A 19,152-nucleotide genomic window follows, 5' to 3' on the forward strand; every position below is an offset into this window, starting at 1 on the left:
AGATAAACAGTACGGTTCACCGGCACTTGATCTCGGATCACTGGATTCGAAATCCAGAGTGGTAACCATTACACCATGCAACCTCCCATACTGGGCCACCATGCAGGGACCCTCTCAACATTTCGCTTTTGTGGAAAAGGTTTCTAATATTTCATAATCGCTTGAGCTATCCGGTGCAGCAAGTGCTGAAACCACACCTGACGCTGCAGGTTTCTTGCTATTGTTTAAACCGCATGCACACTGGCATATAATCGCGCACCTTAGGACAGGGTTGACAGCTTCTACACCCGCACTGTGAACAGATCCTCCGTGTTTCATCCAGTTTGATACTGTGGAGAAGCGCAGACCGGACGAGGTGGCCGAGTGGTTAAGCAGATGGACTGCTAATCCATTGTGCTCGTCGCAAATTTGATTGACTTCTTTCCTTGTCTCTTATCTTTTCACAAAAGTGTTTGTGTGTGAGTACAGGATTATATTTGGCTGCGTTTCGGATATTCCCCTCCAGTAACAACATGAGACAAAAACGCATTAGTCTTTATGAAACCATTTCCTACCTTAGACATCTGAACTGCATTTTATTTCAGCTGACCGATTGTAATATGAAATCTGGTAGTTCACTTGATTTAAAAAAAAAAAATAGTAAAACACAGGTCCCACCGAGATTTGAACTCGGATCGCTGGATTCAGAGTCCAGAGTGCTAACCATTACACCATGGAACCGCAGGGGTAGACCTGGGAGGTGGACCTGGGAGGTGGATGGGTTGTCAGCTGTCAAATGCCCCCGCTGACGACCCCTGGAGCGCAAGGCGTTATCCCCATCTGCAGAGAACCGTTTAACAGCATGCCATAACAATGACTTTCAAACAAGGCATCTACAACACTATTAAACATATTGCATTTTACGCGTATTTTATACAACAATCGCAAAAACCACACTTTGACAGAAATAAACTTTTCCTGCTTTCGAAGCGACAGTCTGCAATTATATTTGAATAATCCCGTTTTTTTTCGGCAAATATGGTGCAGACGCAAGTAAATACTTGGTTAGGATACAGACCCAGCACATTCCCCTTGGAGATGTAGTCGCGCATCGCAAGCCAATATACGCAATGTTGTATTGTGTATATTGCCTATAACCATTGTTGCTTGTTCAAATTAATTTACCAAACACTGTGTGGCGTTGCTGCTCCTAAAACATGTAGTGGAACATTTTCTTTTCAAACAGCACCATGCCCACTCCAAAACAAAAGTTGTATACCAAGTTCATGGACATCTAATATTAATTACAGGAATGCCTTTTCTGTCAAGGTTGAACCAACGAAAACGGAACTGCTCCCTGGCCCTGAGCAACGACAGACCCTGAATCATACTAAAGTGGCACATGACGAAATGAATCGGAGCGGTCCATTTTTAATAGTTCAAGCACTACTCTTCAAATTCTGCCAAACCAGCAGCGCTCAGTTTGTTGTTGGGTACGTTGTTTGCTTCCTGACCCACGCAGGCTCTGTGGCGCAATGGATAGCGCGTTGGACTTCTAGTCAAACACTGAGGTGTGATTCAAAGGTTGTGGGTTCGAGTCCCACCAGAGTCGTTGTTTTAGGCTAGCTGTAGGACTTCAAATATTAGGTGTGTAAAACCAGAGCCTGCGCATCCATTTCGTTCTTTTTCTAAGTCAACTCTAAAGACAAACAGTACGGTTCACCGGCACTTGATCTCGGATCACTGGATTCAAAAACCAGAGTGCTAACCATTCACCATGCAACCTCCCATACTGGGCCACCATGCAGGGACCCACTCAACATTTCGCTTTTGTGGAAAAGGTTTCTCATATTTCATAATCGCTTAAACTATCCGGTGTTGCAAGTGCTGAAACCACACCTGACGCTGCAGGTTTCTTGCTATTGTTTAAACCGCATGCGCACTGGCATATAATCGCGCACCGTAGGACTGGGTTGACAGCTTCTACACCCGCACTGTGAACAGATCCTCCGTGTTTCATCCAGTTTGATACTGTGGAGCAACTCAGACAGGACGAGGTGACCGAGTGGTTGAGCAGATGGACTGCTAATCCGTTGTGCTCTGCACGCGTGGGTTCGAATCCTGTCCTCATCGCAAGTTTGATTGACTTTTTTCGTTGTCTCTTATCTTTTCACTAAAGTGTTTGTATGTGAGCAGATGATTATATTTGGCTGCGTTTCGGATATCCTCCTCCAGTAACAACATGAGACACAAACGCAGCCTAAACGTTTGTGTTGCATGTGCTACAGTAACAACAGGCACAGTGCCTGCAATCCTATTTGAATAATCCCGTTTTTTTTCGGCAAATATGATGCAGATGCGAGTAAATAATTGGGTACGATACAGATGAAGCACATTCCTATTGGAGATATAGTTGCGCATCGAAAGAGGCGATGACGATACACGGCTGAAAAAGCATTTGTTTCCCGGTTCTTTCAAACACGCAGCCCTACGCGTGTGAGGCACCTATACATGATTTCCCCTCAAGTATGCAGCACTTACGATACATGCAAGCAAACATTGTTTTCAGTGTTTCGAAATGAGTTCATGTTGAAACGTCTTACCGTTTTTAGCTTAAATCGTTGGTGACATGATTACATTCTGACGTAAACCTGCGCACGGCTTTAAACACGTACACGCTGTTTTTTCTGTTTATGGCTGGTGGCGTATAAATAAAAAGAATGGTAAAAGGCTAATGTGTCAGACTTTAGGTGAATATAAGTTTTTTAATACTAACTGAGCCACGACAAAAGGCCCCCCCTCGCTGCCCTGGGCCCTATGCAATTGCTTGGGCTGCGTGTGCCTAAACCCGCTACTGTCTATTCGTAATTGTTCAAATACAAGTAATACTATCTCCAGTTTAGATTGTGCCGGACCATGAGACTCTCATTTTCTAAATCTTCTGTATTCGATTCGACTGGGTATGGATTTTAACGTATTACATGTTAATGTATTAAATTATCTGTTTTGCACTGAGCCCGGATAGCTCAGTCGGTAGAGCATCAGACTTTTAATCTGAGGGTCCAGGGTTCAAGTCCCTGTTCGGGCGGAGGATTTTTTAAATAACGTTTTAATAAAACGATAGTTATTGGGCTAAACACAATGTTGTATTGTTTATATTGCCTATAACCACTGTTGCTTGTTCAAATTAATTTACCAAACACTGTGTGGCGTTGCTACTCCTAAAACATGTAGTCGAACATCTTCTTTTCAAGCAACACCATGCCACAAAAAAAATAGTAAAACTCAGGTCCCACCGAGATTTGAACTCGGATCGCTGGATTCAGAGTCCAGAGTGCTAACCATTACACCATGGAACCGCAGGGGTAGACCTGGGAGGTGGACCTGGGAGGTGGATGGGTTGTCAGCTGTCAAATGCCCCCGCTGACGACCCCTGGAGCGCAAGGCGTTATCCTCATCTGCAGACAACCGTTTAACAGCATGCCATAACAATGACTTTCAAACAAGGCATCAACAACACTATTAAACATATTGCATTTTACGCGTATTTTATACAACAATCGCAAAAACCACACTGTGACAGAAATAAACTTTTCCTGCTTTCGAAGCGACAGTCTGCAATTATATTTGAATAATCCCGTTTTTTTTCGGCAAATATGGTGCAGACGCAATTAAATACTTGGTTAGGATACAGACCCAGCACATTCCCCTTGGAGATGTAGTCGCGCATCGCAAGCCAATATACGCAATGTTGTATTGTGTATATTGCCTATAACCATTGTTGCTTGTTCAAATTAATTTACCAAACACTGTGTGGCGTTGCTGCTCCTAAAACATGTAGTGGAACATTTTCTTTTCAAACAGCACCATGCCCACTCCAAAACAAAAGTTGTATACCAAGTTCATGGACATCTAATATTAATTACAGGAATGCCTTTTCTGTCAAGGTTGAACCAACGAAAACGGAACTGCTCCCTGGCCCTGAGCAACGACGGACCCTGAATCATACTAAAGTGGCACATGACGAAATGAATCGGAGCGGTCCATTTTTAATAGTTCAAGCACTACTCTTCAAATTCTGCCAAACCAGCAGCGCTCAGTTTGTTGTTGGGTACGTTGTTTGCTTCCTGACCCACGCAGGCTCTGTGGCGCAATGGATAGCGCGTTGGACTTCTAGTCAAACACTGAGGTGTGATTCAAAGGTTGTGGGTTCGAGTCCCACCAGAGTCGTTGTTTTAGGCTAGCTGTAGGACTTCAAATATTAGGTGTGTAAAACCAGAGCCTGCGCATCCATTTCGTTCTTTTTCTAAGTCAACTCTAAAGACAAACAGTACGGTTCACCGGCACTTGATCTCGGATCACTGGATTCAAAAACCAGAGTGCTAACCATTCACCATGCAACCTCCCATACTGGGCCACCATGCAGGGACCCACTCAACATTTCGCTTTTGTGGAAAAGGTTTCTCATATTTCATAATCGCTTAAACTATCCGGTGTTGCAAGTGCTGAAACCACACCTGACGCTGCAGGTTTCTTGCTATTGTTTAAACCGCATGCGCACTGGCATATAATCGCGCACCGTAGGACTGGGTTGACAGCTTCTACACCCGCACTGTGAACAGATCCTCCGTGTTTCATCCAGTTTGATACTGTGGAGCAACTCAGACAGGACGAGGTGACCGAGTGGTTGAGCAGATGGACTGCTAATCCGTTGTGCTCTGCACGCGTGGGTTCGAATCCTGTCCTCATCGCAAGTTTGATTGACTTTTTTCGTTGTCTCTTATCTTTTCACTAAAGTGTTTGTATGTGAGCAGATGATTATATTTGGCTGCGTTTCGGATATCCTCCTCCAGTAACAACATGAGACACAAACGCAGCCTAAACGTTTGTGTTGCATGTGCTACAGTAACAACAGGCACAGTGCCTGCAATCCTATTTGAATAATCCCGTTTTTTTTCGGCAAATATGATGCAGATGCGAGTAAATAATTGGGTACGATACAGATGAAGCACATTCCTATTGGAGATATAGTTGCGCATCGAAAGAGGCGATGACGATACACGGCTGAAAAAGCATTTGTTTCCCGGTTCTTTCAAACACGCAGCCCTACGCGTGTGAGGCACCTATACATGATTTCCCCTCAAGTATGCAGCACTTACGATACATGCAAGCAAACATTGTTTTCAGTGTTTCGAAATGAGTTCATGTTGAAACGTCTTACCGTTTTTAGCTTAAATCGTTGGTGACATGATTACATTCTGACGTAAACCTGCGCACGGCTTTAAACACGTACACGCTGTTTTTTCTGTTTATGGCTGGTGGCGTATAAATAAAAAGAATGGTAAAAGGCTAATGTGTCAGACTTTAGGTGAATATAAGTTTTTTAATACTAACTGAGCCACGACAAAAGGGCCCCCCTCGCTGCCCTGGGCCCTATGCAATTGCTTGGGCTGCGTGTGCCTAAACCCGCTACTGTCTATTCGTAATTGTTCAAATACAAGTAATACTATCTCCAGTTTAGATTGTGCCGGACCATGAGACTCTCATTTTCTAAATCTTCTGTATTCGATTCGACTGGGTATGGATTTTAACGTATTACATGTTAATGTATTAAATTATCTGTTTTGCACTGAGCCCGGATAGCTCAGTCGGTAGAGCATCAGACTTTTAATCTGAGGGTCCAGGGTTCAAGTCCCTGTTCGGGCGGAGGATTTTTTAAATAACGTTTTAATAAAACGATAGTTATTGGGCTAAACACAATGTTGTATTGTTTATATTGCCTATAACCACTGTTGCTTGTTCAAATTAATTTACCAAACACTGTGTGGCGTTGCTACTCCTAAAACATGTAGTCGAACATCTTCTTTTCAAGCAACACCATGCCACAAAAAAAATAGTAAAACTCAGGTCCCACCGAGATTTGAACTCGGATCGCTGGATTCAGAGTCCAGAGTGCTAACCATTACACCATGGAACCGCAGGGGTAGACCTGGGAGGTGGACCTGGGAGGTGGACCTGGGAGGTGGATGGGTTGTCAGCTGTCAAATGCCCCCGCTGACGACCCCTGGAGCGCAAGGCGTTATCCTCATCTGCAGACAACCGTTTAACAGCATGCCATAACAATGACTTTCAAACAAGGCATCAACAACACTATTAAACATATTGCATTTTACGCGTATTTTATACAACAATCGCAAAAACCACACTGTGACAGAAATAAACTTTTCCTGCTTTCGAAGCGACAGTCTGCAATTATATTTGAATAATCCCGTTTTTTTTCGGCAAATATGGTGCAGACGCAAGTAAATACTTGGTTAGGATACAGACCCAGCACATTCCCCTTGGAGATGTAGTCGCGCATCGCAAGCCAATATACGCAATGTTGTATTGTGTATATTGCCTATAACCATTGTTGCTTGTTCAAATTAATTTACCAAACACTGTGTGGCGTTGCTGCTCCTAAAACATGTAGTGGAACATTTTCTTTTCAAACAGCACCATGCCCACTCCAAAACAAAAGTTGTATACCAAGTTCATGGACATCTAATATTAATTACAGGAATGCCTTTTCTGTCAAGGTTGAACCAACGAAAACGGAACTGCTCCCTGGCCCTGAGCAACGACAGACCCTGAATCATACTAAAGTGGCACATGACGAAATGAATCGGAGCGGTCCATTTTTAATAGTTCAAGCACTACTCTTCAAATTCTGCCAAACCAGCAGCGCTCAGTTTGTTGTTGGGTACGTTGTTTGCTTCCTGACCCACGCAGGCTCTGTGGCGCAATGGATAGCGCGTTGGACTTCTAGTCAAACACTGAGGTGTGATTCAAAGGTTGTGGGTTCGAGTCCCACCAGAGTCGTTGTTTTAGGCTAGCTGTAGGACTTCAAATATTAGGTGTGTAAAACCAGAGCCTGCGCATCCATTTCGTTCTTTTTCTAAGTCAACTCTAAAGACAAACAGTACGGTTCACCGGCACTTGATCTCGGATCACTGGATTCAAAAACCAGAGTGCTAACCATTCACCATGCAACCTCCCATATTGGGCCACCATGCAGGGACCCACTCAACATTTCGCTTTTGTGGAAAAGGTTTCTCATATTTCATAATCGCTTAAACTATCCGGTGTTGCAAGTGCTGAAACCACACCTGACGCTGCAGGTTTCTTGCTATTGTTTAAACCGCATGCGCACTGGCATATAATCGCGCACCGTAGGACTGGGTTGACAGCTTCTACACCCGCACTGTGAACAGATCCTCCGTGTTTCATCCAGTTTGATACTGTGGAGCAGCTCAGACAGGACGAGGTGACCGAGTGGTTGAGCAGATGGACTGCTAATCCGTTGTGCTCTGCACGCGTGGGTTCGAATCCTGTCCTCATCGCAAGTTTGATTGACTTTTTTCGTTGTCTCTTATCTTTTCACTAAAGTGTTTGTATGTGAGCAGATGATTATATTTGGCTGCGTTTCGGATATCCTCCTCCAGTAACAACATGAGACACAAACGCAGCCTAAACGTTTGTGTTGCATGTGCTACAGTAACAACAGGCACAGTGCCTGCAATCCTATTTGAATAATCCCGTTTTTTTCGGCAAATATGATGCAGATGCAAGTAAATAATTGGGAACAATCGCAAAAACCACACTTTGACAGAAATAAACTTTTCCTGCTTTCGAAGCGACAGTCTGCAATTATATTTGAATAATCCCGTTTTTTTTCGGCAAATATGGTGCAGACGCAAGTAAATACTTGGTTAGGATACAGACCCAGCACATTCCCCTTGGAGATGTAGTCGCGCATCGCAAGCCAATATACGCAATGTTGTATTGTGTATATTGCCTATAACCATTGTTGCTTGTTCAAATTAATTTACCAAACACTGTGTGGCGTTGCTACTCCTAAAACATGTAGTCGAACATCTTCTTTTCAAGCAACACCATGCCCACTCCAAAACAAAAGTTATATACCAAGTTCATGGACATCTAATATCAATTACAGGAATGCCTTTGCTGTCAAGATTGAACCAATGAAAACGGAACTGCCCCCAGGCCCTGAGGAACGATGGACCCTGAATCATACTAAAGTGGCACATGACGAAATTAATCGCAGCGGTCCATTTTTAATAGTTCAAGCACTAGAGATCCTCTCTTCAAATTCTGCCAAACCAGCAGCGCTCAGTTTGTTGTTGGGTATGTTGCTCGCTTCCTGACCCACGCAGGCTCTGTGGCGCAATGGATAGCGCGTTGGACTTCTAGTCAAACACTGAGGTGTGATTCAAAGGTTGTGGGTTCGAGTCCCACCAGAGTCGTTGTTTTAGGCTAGCTGTAGGACCCTCAAACATTAGATGTGTAAAACCAGAGCCTGCGCATCCATTTCTTTCTTTTTCTAAGTCAACTCTAAAGATAAACAGTACGGTTCACCGGCACTTGATCTCGGATCACTGGATTCGAAATCCAGAGTGGTAACCATTACACCATGCAACCTCCCATACTGGGCCACCATGCAGGGACCCTCTCAACATTTCGCTTTTGTGGAAAAGGTTTCTAATATTTCATAATCGCTTGAGCTATCCGGTGCAGCAAGTGCTGAAACCACACCTGACGCTGCAGGTTTCTTGCTATTGTTTAAACCGCATGCACACTGGCATATAATCGCGCACCTTAGGACAGGGTTGACAGCTTCTACACCCGCACTGTGAACAGATCCTCCGTGTTTCATCCAGTTTGATACTGTGGAGAAGCGCAGACCGGACGAGGTGACCGAGTGGTTAAGCAGATGGACTGCTAATCCATTGTGCTCGTCGCAAATTTGATTGACTTCTTTCCTTGTCTCTTATCTTTTCACAAAAGTGTTTGTGTGTGAGTACAGGATTATATTTGGCTGCGTTTCGGATATTCCCCTCCAGTAACAACATGAGACAAAAACGCATTAGTCTTTATGAAACCATTTCCTACCTTAGACATCGGAACTGCATTTTATTTCAGCTGACCGATTGTAATATGAAATCTGGTAGTTCACTTGATTTAAAAAAAAAATAGTAAAACACAGGTCCCACCGAGATTTGAACTCGGATCGCTGGATTCAGAGTCCAGAGTGCTAACCATTACACCATGGAACCGCAGGGGTAGACCTGGGAGGTGGATGGGTTGTCAGCTGTCAAATGCCCCCGCTGACGACCCCTGGAGCGCAAGGCGTTATCCCCATCTGCAGACAACCGTTTAACAGCATGCCATAACAATGACTTTCAAACAAGGCATCAACAACACTATTAAACATATTGCATTTTACGCGTATTTTATACAACAATCGCAAAAACCACACTGTGACAGAAATAAACTTTTCCTGCTTTCGAAGCGACAGTCTGCAATTATATTTGAATAATCCCGTTTTTTTTCGGCAAATATGGTGCAGACGCAAGTAAATACTTGGTTAGGATACAGACCCAGCACATTCCCCTTGGAGATGTAGTCGCGCATCGCAAGCCAATATACGCAATGTTGTATTGTGTATATTGCCTATAACCATTGTTGCTTGTTCAAATTAATTTACCAAACACTGTGTGGCGTTGCTGCTCCTAAAACATGTAGTGGAACATTTTCTTTTCAAACAGCACCATGCCCACTCCAAAACAAAAGTTGTATACCAAGTTCATGGACATCTAATATTAATTACAGGAATGCCTTTTCTGTCAAGGTTGAACCAACGAAAACGGAACTGCTCCCTGGCCCTGAGCAACGACAGACCCTGAATCATACTAAAGTGGCACATGACGAAATGAATCGGAGCGGTCCATTTTTAATAGTTCAAGCACTACTCTTCAAATTCTGCCAAACCAGCAGCGCTCAGTTTGTTGTTGGGTACGTTGTTTGCTTCCTGACCCACGCAGGCTCTGTGGCGCAATGGATAGCGCGTTGGACTTCTAGTCAAACACTGAGGTGTGATTCAAAGGTTGTGGGTTCGAGTCCCACCAGAGTCGTTGTTTTAGGCTAGCTGTAGGACTTCAAATATTAGGTGTGTAAAACCAGAGCCTGCGCATCCATTTCGTTCTTTTTCTAAGTCAACTCTAAAGACAAACAGTACGGTTCACCGGCACTTGATCTCGGATCACTGGATTCAAAAACCAGAGTGCTAACCATTCACCATGCAACCTCCCATACTGGGCCACCATGCAGGGACCCACTCAACATTTCGCTTTTGTGGAAAAGGTTTCTCATATTTCATAATCGCTTAAACTATCCGGTGTTGCAAGTGCTGAAACCACACCTGACGCTGCAGGTTTCTTGCTATTGTTTAAACCGCATGCGCACTGGCATATAATCGCGCACCGTAGGACTGGGTTGACAGCTTCTACACCCGCACTGTGAACAGATCCTCCGTGTTTCATCCAGTTTGATACTGTGGAGCAACTCAGACAGGACGAGGTGACCGAGTGGTTGAGCAGATGGACTGCTAATCCGTTGTGCTCTGCACGCGTGGGTTCGAATCCTGTCCTCATCGCAAGTTTGATTGACTTTTTTCGTTGTCTCTTATCTTTTCACTAAAGTGTTTGTATGTGAGCAGATGATTATATTTGGCTGCGTTTCGGATATCCTCCTCCAGTAACAACATGAGACACAAACGCAGCCTAAACGTTTGTGTTGCATGTGCTACAGTAACAACAGGCACAGTGCCTGCAATCCTATTTGAATAATCCCGTTTTTTTTCGGCAAATATGATGCAGATGCGAGTAAATAATTGGGTACGATACAGATGAAGCACATTCCTATTGGAGATATAGTTGCGCATCGAAAGAGGCGATGACGATACACGGCTGAAAAAGCATTTGTTTCCCGGTTCTTTCAAACACGCAGCCCTACGCGTGTGAGGCACCTATACATGATTTCCCCTCAAGTATGCAGCACTTACGATACATGCAAGCAAACATTGTTTTCAGTGTTTCGAAATGAGTTCATGTTGAAACGTCTTACCGTTTTTAGCTTAAATCGTTGGTGACATGATTACATTCTGACGTAAACCTGCGCACGGCTTTAAACACGTACACGCTGTTTTTTCTGTTTATGGCTGGTGGCGTATAAATAAAAAGAATGGTAAAAGGCATAATGTGTCAGACTTTAGGTGAATATAAGTTTTTTAATACTAACTGAGCCACGACAAAAGGGCCCCCCTCGCTGCCCTGGGCCCTATGCAATTGCTTGGGCTGCGTGTGCCTAAACCCGCTACTGTCTATTCGTAATTGTTCAAATACAAGTAATACTATCTCCAGTTTAGATTGTGCCGGACCATGAGACTCTCATTTTCTAAATCTTCTGTATTCGATTCGACTGGGTATGGATTTTAACGTATTACATGTTAATGTATTAAATTATCTGTTTTGCACTGAGCCCGGATAGCTCAGTCGGTAGAGCATCAGACTTTTAATCTGAGGGTCCAGGGTTCAAGTCCCTGTTCGGGCGGAGGATTTTTTAAATAACGTTTTAATAAAACGATAGTTATTGGGCTAAACACAATGTTGTATTGTTTATATTGCCTATAACCACTGTTGCTTGTTCAAATTAATTTACCAAACACTGTGTGGCGTTGCTACTCCTAAAACATGTAGTCGAACATCTTCTTTTCAAGCAACACCATGCCACAAAAAAAATAGTAAAACTCAGGTCCCACCGAGATTTGAACTCGGATCGCTGGATTCAGAGTCCAGAGTGCTAACCATTACACCATGGAACCGCAGGGGTAGACCTGGGAGGTGGACCTGGGAGGTGGATGGGTTGTCAGCTGTCAAATGCCCCCGCTGACGACCCCTGGAGCGCAAGGCGTTATCCCCATCTGCAGACAACCGTTTAACAGCATGCCATAACAATGACTTTCAAACAAGGCATCAACAACACTATTAAACATATTGCATTTTACGCGTATTTTATACAACAATCGCAAAAACCACACTGTGACAGAAATAAACTTTTCCTGCTTTCGAAGCGACAGTCTGCAATTATATTTGAATAATCCCGTTTTTTTTCGGCAAATATGGTGCAGACGCAAGTAAATACTTGGTTAGGATACAGACCCAGCACATTCCCCTTGGAGATGTAGTCGCGCATCGCAAGCCAATATACGCAATGTTGTATTGTGTATATTGCCTATAACCATTGTTGCTTGTTCAAATTAATTTACCAAACACTGTGTGGCGTTGCTGCTCCTAAAACATGTAGTGGAACATTTTCTTTTCAAACAGCACCATGCCCACTCCAAAACAAAAGTTGTATACCAAGTTCATGGACATCTAATATTAATTACAGGAATGCCTTTTCTGTCAAGGTTGAACCAACGAAAACGGAACTGCTCCCTGGCCCTGAGCAACGACAGACCCTGAATCATACTAAAGTGGCACATGACGAAATGAATCGGAGCGGTCCATTTTTAATAGTTCAAGCACTACTCTTCAAATTCTGCCAAACCAGCAGCGCTCAGTTTGTTGTTGGGTACGTTGTTTGCTTCCTGACCCACGCAGGCTCTGTGGCGCAATGGATAGCGCGTTGGACTTCTAGTCAAACACTGAGGTGTGATTCAAAGGTTGTGGGTTCGAGTCCCACCAGAGTCGTTGTTTTAGGCTAGCTGTAGGACTTCAAATATTAGGTGTGTAAAACCAGAGCCTGCGCATCCATTTCGTTCTTTTTCTAAGTCAACTCTAAAGACAAACAGTACGGTTCACCGGCACTTGATCTCGGATCACTGGATTCAAAAACCAGAGTGCTAACCATTCACCATGCAACCTCCCATACTGGGCCACCATGCAGGGACCCACTCAACATTTCGCTTTTGTGGAAAAGGTTTCTCATATTTCATAATCGCTTAAACTATCCGGTGTTGCAAGTGCTGAAACCACACCTGACGCTGCAGGTTTCTTGCTATTGTTTAAACCGCATGCGCACTGGCATATAATCGCGCACCGTAGGACTGGGTTGACAGCTTCTACACCCGCACTGTGAACAGATCCTCCGTGTTTCATCCAGTTTGATACTGTGGAGCAACTCAGACAGGACGAGGTGACCGAGTGGTTGAGCAGATGGACTGCTAATCCGTTGTGCTCTGCACGCGTGGGTTCGAATCCTGTCCTCATCGCAAGTTTGATTGACTTTTTTCGTTGTCTCTTATCTTTTCACTAAAGTGTTTGTATGTGAGCAGATGATTATATTTGGCTGCGTTTCGGATATCCTCCTCCAGTAACAACATGAGACACAAACGCAGCCTAAACGTTTGTGTTGCATGTGCTACAGTAACAACAGGCACAGTGCCTGCAATCCTATTTGAATAATCCCGTTTTTTTTCGGCAAATATGATGCAGATGCGAGTAAATAATTGGGTACGATACAGATGAAGCACATTCCTATTGGAGATATAGTTGCGCATCGAAAGAGGCGATGACGATACACGGCTGAAAAAGCATTTGTTTCCCGGTTCTTTCAAACACGCAGCCCTACGCGTGTGAGGCACCTATACATGATTTCCCCTCAAGTATGCAGCACTTACGATACATGCAAGCAAACATTGTTTTCAGTGTTTCGAAATGAGTTCATGTTGAAACGTCTTACCGTTTTTAGCTTAAATCGTTGGTGACATGATTACATTCTGACGTAAACCTGCGCACGGCTTTAAACACGTACACGCTGTTTTTTCTGTTTATGGCTGGTGGCGTATAAATAAAAAGAATGGTAAAAGGCTAATGTGTCAGACTTTAGGTGAATATAAGTTTTTTAATACTAACTGAGCCACGACAAAAGGGCCCCCCTCGCTGCCCTGGGCCCTATGCAATTGCTTGGGCTGCGTGTGCCTAAACCCGCTACTGTCTATTCGTAATTGTTCAAATACAAGTAATACTATCTCCAGTTTAGATTGTGCCGGACCATGAGACTCTCATTTTCTAAATCTTCTGTATTCGATTCGACTGGGTATGGATTTTAACGTATTACATGTTAATGTATTAAATTATCTGTTTTGCACTGAGCCCGGATAGCTCAGTCGGTAGAGCATCAGACTTTTAATCTGAGGGTCCAGGGTTCAAGTCCCTGTTCGGGCGGAGGATTTTTTAAATAACGTTTTAATAAAACGATAGTTATTGGGCTAAACACAATGTTGTATTGTTTATATTGCCTATAACCACTGTTGCTTGTTCAAATTAATTTACCAAACACTGTGTGGCGTTGCTACTCCTAAAACATGTAGTCGAACATCTTCTTTTCAAGCAACACCATGCCACAAAAAAAATAGTAAAACTCAGGTCCCACCGAGATTTGAACTCGGATCGCTGGATTCAGAGTCCAGAGTGCTAACCATTACACCATGGAACCGCAGGGGTAGACCTGGGAGGTGGACCTGGGAGGTGGATGGGTTGTCAGCTGTCAAATGCCCCCGCTGACGACCCCTGGAGCGCAAGGCGTTATCCTCATCTGCAGACAACCGTTTAACAGCATGCCATAACAATGACTTTCAAACAAGGCATCAACAACACTATTAAACATATTGCATTTTACGCGTATTTTATACAACAATCGCAAAAACCACACTGTGACAGAAATAAACTTTTCCTGCTTTCGAAGCGACAGTCTGCAATTATATTTGAATAATCCCGTTTTTTTTCGGCAAATATGGTGCAGACGCAATTAAATACTTGGTTAGGATACAGACCCAGCACATTCCCCTTGGAGATGTAGTCGCGCATCGCAAGCCAATATACGCAATGTTGTATTGTGTATATTGCCTATAACCATTGTTGCTTGTTCAAATTAATTTACCAAACACTGTGTGGCGTTGCTGCTCCTAAAACATGTAGTGGAACATTTTCTTTTCAAACAGCACCATGCCCACTCCAAAACAAAAGTTGTATACCAAGTTCATGGACATCTAATATTAATTACAGGAATGCCTTTTCTGTCAAGGTTGAACCAACGAAAACGGAACTGCTCCCTGGCCCTGAGCAACGACGGACCCTGAATCATACTAAAGTGGCACATGACGAAATGAATCGGAGCGGTCCATTTTTAATAGTTCAAGCACTACTCTTCAAATTCTGCCAAACCAGCAGCGCTCAGTTTGTTGTTGGGTACGTTGTTTGCTTCCTGACCCACGCAGGCTCTGTGGCGCAATGGATAGCGCGTTGGACTTCTAGTCAAACACTGAGGTGTGATTCAAAGGTTGTGGGTTCGAGTCCCACCAGAGTCGTTGTTTTAGGCTAGCTGTAGGACTTCAAATATTAGGTGTGTAAAACCAGAGCCTGCGCATCCATTTCGTTCTTTTTCTAAGTCAACTCTAAAGACAAACAGTACGGTTCACCGGCACTTGATCTCGGATCACTGGATTCAAAAACCAGAGTGCTAACCATTCACCATGCAACCTCCCATACTGGGCCACCATGCAGGGACCCACTCAACATTTCGCTTTTGTGGAAAAGGTTTCTCATATTTCATAATCGCTTAAACTATCCGGTGTTGCAAGTGCTGAAACCACACCTGACGCTGCAGGTTTCTTGCTATTGTTTAAACCGCATGCGCACTGGCATATAATCGCGCACCGTAGGACTGGGTTGACAGCTTCTACACCCGCACTGTGAACAGATCCTCCGTGTTTCATCCAGTTTGATACTGTGGAGCAACTCAGACAGGACGAGGTGACCGAGTGGTTGAGCAGATGGACTGCTAATCCGTTGTGCTCTGCACGCGTGGGTTCGAATCCTGTCCTCATCGCAAGTTTGATTGACTTTTTTCGTTGTCTCTTATCTTTTCACTAAAGTGTTTGTATGTGAGCAGATGATTATATTTGGCTGCGTTTCGGATATCCTCCTCCAGTAACAACATGAGACACAAACGCAGCCTAAACGTTTGTGTTGCATGTGCTACAGTAACAACAGGCACAGTGCCTGCAATCCTATTTGAATAATCCCGTTTTTTTTCGGCAAATATGATGCAGATGCGAGTAAATAATTGGGTACGATACAGATGAAGCACATTCCTATTGGAGATATAGTTGCGCATCGAAAGAGGCGATGACGATACACGGCTGAAAAAGCATTTGTTTCCCGGTTCTTTCAAACACGCAGCCCTACGCGTGTGAGGCACCTATACATGATTTCCCCTCAAGTATGCAGCACTTACGATACATGCAAGCAAACATTGTTTTCAGTGTTTCGAAATGAGTTCATGTTGAAACGTCTTACCGTTTTTAGCTTAAATCGTTGGTGACATGATTACATTCTGACGTAAACCTGCGCACGGCTTTAAACACGTACACGCTGTTTTTTCTGTTTATGGCTGGTGGCGTATAAATAAAAAGAATGGTAAAAGGCTAATGTGTCAGACTTTAGGTGAATATAAGTTTTTTAATACTAACTGAGCCACGACAAAAGGGCCCCCCTCGCTGCCCTGGGCCCTATGCAATTGCTTGGGCTGCGTGTGCCTAAACCCGCTACTGTCTATTCGTAATTGTTCAAATACAAGTAATACTATCTCCAGTTTAGATTGTGCCGGACCATGAGACTCTCATTTTCTAAATCTTCTGTATTCGATTCGACTGGGTATGGATTTTAACGTATTACATGTTAATGTATTAAATTATCTGTTTTGCACTGAGCCCGGATAGCTCAGTCGGTAGAGCATCAGACTTTTAATCTGAGGGTCCAGGGTTCAAGTCCCTGTTCGGGCGGAGGATTTTTTAAATAACGTTTTAATAAAACGATAGTTATTGGGCTAAACACAATGTTGTATTGTTTATATTGCCTATAACCACTGTTGCTTGTTCAAATTAATTTACCAAACACTGTGTGGCGTTGCTACTCCTAAAACATGTAGTCGAACATCTTCTTTTCAAGCAACACCATGCCACAAAAAAAATAGTAAAACTCAGGTCCCACCGAGATTTGAACTCGGATCGCTGGATTCAGAGTCCAGAGTGCTAACCATTACACCATGGAACCGCAGGGGTAGACCTGGGAGGTGGACCTGGGAGGTGGATGGGTTGTCAGCTGTCAAATGCCCCCGCTGACGACCCCTGGAGCGCAAGGCGTTATCCTCATCTGCAGACAACCGTTTAACAGCATGCCATAACAATGACTTTCAAACAAGGCATCAACAACACTATTAAACATATTGCATTTTACGCGTATTTTATACAACAATCGCAAAAACCACACTGTGACAGAAATAAACTTTTCCTGCTTTCGAAGCGACAGTCTGCAATTATATTTGAATAATCCCGTTTTTTTTCGGCAAATATGGTGCAGACGCAATTAAATACTTGGTTAGGATACAGACCCAGCACATTCCCCTTGGAGATGTAGTCGCGCATCGCAAGCCAATATACGCAATGTTGTATTGTGTATATTGCCTATAACCATTGTTGCTTGTTCAAATTAATTTACCAAACACTGTGTGGCGTTGCTGCTCCTAAAACATGTAGTGGAACATTTTCTTTTCAAACAGCACCATGCCCACTCCAAAACAAAAGTTGTATACCAAGTTCATGGACATCTAATATTAATTACAGGAATGCCTTTTCTGTCAAGGTTGAACCAACGAAAACGGAACTGCTCCCTGGCCCTGAGCAACGACGGACCCTGAATCATACTAAAGTGGCACATGACGAAATGAATCGGAGCGGTCCATTTTTAATAGTTCAAGCACTACTCTTCAAATTCTGCCAAACCAGCAGCGCTCAGTTTGTTGTTGGGTACGTTGTTTGCTTCCTGACCCACGCAGGCTCTGTGGCGCAATGGATAGCGCGTTGGACTTCTAGTCAAACACTGAGGTGTGATTCAAAGGTTGTGGGTTCGAGTCCCACCAGAGTCGTTGTTTTAGGCTAGCTGTAGGACTTCAAATATTAGGTGTGTAAAACCAGAGCCTGCGCATCCATTTCGTTCTTTTTCTAAGTCAACTCTAAAGACAAACAGTACGGTTCACCGGCACTTGATCTCGGATCACTGGATTCAAAAACCAGAGTGCTAACCATTCACCATGCAACCTCCCATACTGGGCCACCATGCAGGGACCCACTCAACATTTCGCTTTTGTGGAAAAGGTTTCTCATATTTCATAATCGCTTAAACTATCCGGTGTTGCAAGTGCTGAAACCACACCTGACGCTGCAGGTTTCTTGCTATTGTTTAAACCGCATGCGCACTGGCATATAATCGCGCACCGTAGGACTGGGTTGACAGCTTCTACACCCGCACTGTGAACAGATCCTCCGTGTTTCATCCAGTTTGATACTGTGGAGCAACTCAGACAGGACGAGGTGACCGAGTGGTTGAGCAGATGGACTGCTAATCCGTTGTGCTCTGCACGCGTGGGTTCGAATCCTGTCCTCATCGCAAGTTTGATTGACTTTTTTCGTTGTCTCTTATCTTTTCACTAAAGTGTTTGTATGTGAGCAGATGATTATATTTGGCTGCGTTTCGGATATCCTCCTCCAGTAACAACATGAGACACAAACGCAGCCTAAACGTTTGTGTTGCATGTGCTACAGTAACAACAGGCACAGTGCCTGCAATCCTATTTGAATAATCCCGTTTTTTTTCGGCAAATATGATGCAGATGCGAGTAAATAATTGGGTACGATACAGATGAAGCACATTCCTATTGGAGATATAGTTGCGCATCGAAAGAGGCGATGACGATACACGGCTGAAAAAGCATTTGTTTCCCGGTTCTTTCAAACACGCAGCCCTACGCGTGTGAGGCACCTATACATGATTTCCCCTCAAGTATGCAGCACTTACGATACATGCAAGCAAACATTGTTTTCAGTGTTTCGAAATGAGTTCATGTTGAAACGTCTTACCGTTTTTAGCTTAAATCGTTGGTGACATGATTACATTCTGACGTAAACCTGCGCACGGCTTTAAACACGTACACGCTGTTTTTTCTGTTTATGGCTGGTGGCGTATAAATAAAAAGAATGGTAAAAGGCTAATGTGTCAGACTTTAGGTGAATATAAGTTTTTTAATACTAACTGAGCCACGACAAAAGGGCCCCCCTCGCTGCCCTGGGCCCTATGCAATTGCTTGGGCTGCGTGTGCCTAAACCCGCTACTGTCTATTCGTAATTGTTCAAATACAAGTAATACTATCTCCAGTTTAGATTGTGCCGGACCATGAGACTCTCATTTTCTAAATCTTCTGTATTCGATTCGA

The 19,152-nt window shown here is 43.8% G+C and overlaps 20 non-coding genes across 20 annotated transcripts; 13 read left to right on the top strand and 7 right to left on the bottom strand.

The window, feature by feature from the left end:
- Positions 1–648: 648 nt before the first annotated feature.
- trnaq-cug (transfer RNA glutamine (anticodon CUG)) lies at positions 649–720 on the bottom strand. Its single transcript has one exon. It is a non-coding gene; the product is annotated as a tRNA-Gln (tRNA).
- A 780-nt stretch (positions 721–1,500) lies between these two features.
- trnar-ucu (transfer RNA arginine (anticodon UCU)) lies at positions 1,501–1,591 on the top strand. Its single transcript is given in 2 exon segments — positions 1,501–1,537; positions 1,556–1,591. It is a non-coding gene; the product is annotated as a tRNA-Arg (tRNA).
- A 1,403-nt stretch (positions 1,592–2,994) lies between these two features.
- trnak-uuu (transfer RNA lysine (anticodon UUU)) lies at positions 2,995–3,067 on the top strand. Its single transcript has one exon. It is a non-coding gene; the product is annotated as a tRNA-Lys (tRNA).
- Positions 3,068–3,266: 199 nt separating this feature from the next.
- On the bottom strand, positions 3,267–3,338 carry trnaq-cug (transfer RNA glutamine (anticodon CUG)). The gene has a single exon. It is a non-coding gene; the product is annotated as a tRNA-Gln (tRNA).
- A 780-nt stretch (positions 3,339–4,118) lies between these two features.
- On the top strand, positions 4,119–4,209 carry trnar-ucu (transfer RNA arginine (anticodon UCU)). The gene is given in 2 exon segments: positions 4,119–4,155; positions 4,174–4,209. It is a non-coding gene; the product is annotated as a tRNA-Arg (tRNA).
- A 1,403-nt stretch (positions 4,210–5,612) lies between these two features.
- trnak-uuu (transfer RNA lysine (anticodon UUU)) lies at positions 5,613–5,685 on the top strand. Its single transcript has one exon. It is a non-coding gene; the product is annotated as a tRNA-Lys (tRNA).
- Positions 5,686–5,884: 199 nt separating this feature from the next.
- On the bottom strand, positions 5,885–5,956 carry trnaq-cug (transfer RNA glutamine (anticodon CUG)). The gene has a single exon. It is a non-coding gene; the product is annotated as a tRNA-Gln (tRNA).
- A 793-nt stretch (positions 5,957–6,749) lies between these two features.
- trnar-ucu (transfer RNA arginine (anticodon UCU)) lies at positions 6,750–6,840 on the top strand. The gene is given in 2 exon segments: positions 6,750–6,786; positions 6,805–6,840. It is a non-coding gene; the product is annotated as a tRNA-Arg (tRNA).
- Positions 6,841–8,194: 1,354 nt separating this feature from the next.
- Positions 8,195–8,285, top strand: trnar-ucu (transfer RNA arginine (anticodon UCU)). The gene is given in 2 exon segments: positions 8,195–8,231; positions 8,250–8,285. It is a non-coding gene; the product is annotated as a tRNA-Arg (tRNA).
- Positions 8,286–9,023: 738 nt separating this feature from the next.
- On the bottom strand, positions 9,024–9,095 carry trnar-ucu (transfer RNA arginine (anticodon UCU)). Its single transcript has one exon. It is a non-coding gene; the product is annotated as a tRNA-Gln (tRNA).
- A 767-nt stretch (positions 9,096–9,862) lies between these two features.
- Positions 9,863–9,953, top strand: trnar-ucu (transfer RNA arginine (anticodon UCU)). Its single transcript is given in 2 exon segments — positions 9,863–9,899; positions 9,918–9,953. It is a non-coding gene; the product is annotated as a tRNA-Arg (tRNA).
- Positions 9,954–11,357: 1,404 nt separating this feature from the next.
- Positions 11,358–11,430, top strand: trnak-uuu (transfer RNA lysine (anticodon UUU)). Its single transcript has one exon. It is a non-coding gene; the product is annotated as a tRNA-Lys (tRNA).
- Positions 11,431–11,629: 199 nt separating this feature from the next.
- trnaq-cug (transfer RNA glutamine (anticodon CUG)) lies at positions 11,630–11,701 on the bottom strand. The gene has a single exon. It is a non-coding gene; the product is annotated as a tRNA-Gln (tRNA).
- A 780-nt stretch (positions 11,702–12,481) lies between these two features.
- trnar-ucu (transfer RNA arginine (anticodon UCU)) lies at positions 12,482–12,572 on the top strand. Its single transcript is given in 2 exon segments — positions 12,482–12,518; positions 12,537–12,572. It is a non-coding gene; the product is annotated as a tRNA-Arg (tRNA).
- A 1,403-nt stretch (positions 12,573–13,975) lies between these two features.
- trnak-uuu (transfer RNA lysine (anticodon UUU)) lies at positions 13,976–14,048 on the top strand. The gene has a single exon. It is a non-coding gene; the product is annotated as a tRNA-Lys (tRNA).
- Positions 14,049–14,247: 199 nt separating this feature from the next.
- Positions 14,248–14,319, bottom strand: trnaq-cug (transfer RNA glutamine (anticodon CUG)). Its single transcript has one exon. It is a non-coding gene; the product is annotated as a tRNA-Gln (tRNA).
- Positions 14,320–15,099: 780 nt separating this feature from the next.
- On the top strand, positions 15,100–15,190 carry trnar-ucu (transfer RNA arginine (anticodon UCU)). Its single transcript is given in 2 exon segments — positions 15,100–15,136; positions 15,155–15,190. It is a non-coding gene; the product is annotated as a tRNA-Arg (tRNA).
- A 1,403-nt stretch (positions 15,191–16,593) lies between these two features.
- On the top strand, positions 16,594–16,666 carry trnak-uuu (transfer RNA lysine (anticodon UUU)). The gene has a single exon. It is a non-coding gene; the product is annotated as a tRNA-Lys (tRNA).
- Positions 16,667–16,865: 199 nt separating this feature from the next.
- On the bottom strand, positions 16,866–16,937 carry trnaq-cug (transfer RNA glutamine (anticodon CUG)). Its single transcript has one exon. It is a non-coding gene; the product is annotated as a tRNA-Gln (tRNA).
- A 780-nt stretch (positions 16,938–17,717) lies between these two features.
- On the top strand, positions 17,718–17,808 carry trnar-ucu (transfer RNA arginine (anticodon UCU)). The gene is given in 2 exon segments: positions 17,718–17,754; positions 17,773–17,808. It is a non-coding gene; the product is annotated as a tRNA-Arg (tRNA).
- The last annotated feature ends 1,344 nt before the right edge of the window (positions 17,809–19,152 follow it).

This window comes from Acipenser ruthenus, chromosome 21 (genome assembly GCF_902713425.1).
Source record: "Acipenser ruthenus chromosome 21, fAciRut3.2 maternal haplotype, whole genome shotgun sequence".
In the NCBI taxonomy this organism is placed as follows: domain Eukaryota; kingdom Metazoa; phylum Chordata; class Actinopteri; order Acipenseriformes; family Acipenseridae; genus Acipenser; species Acipenser ruthenus.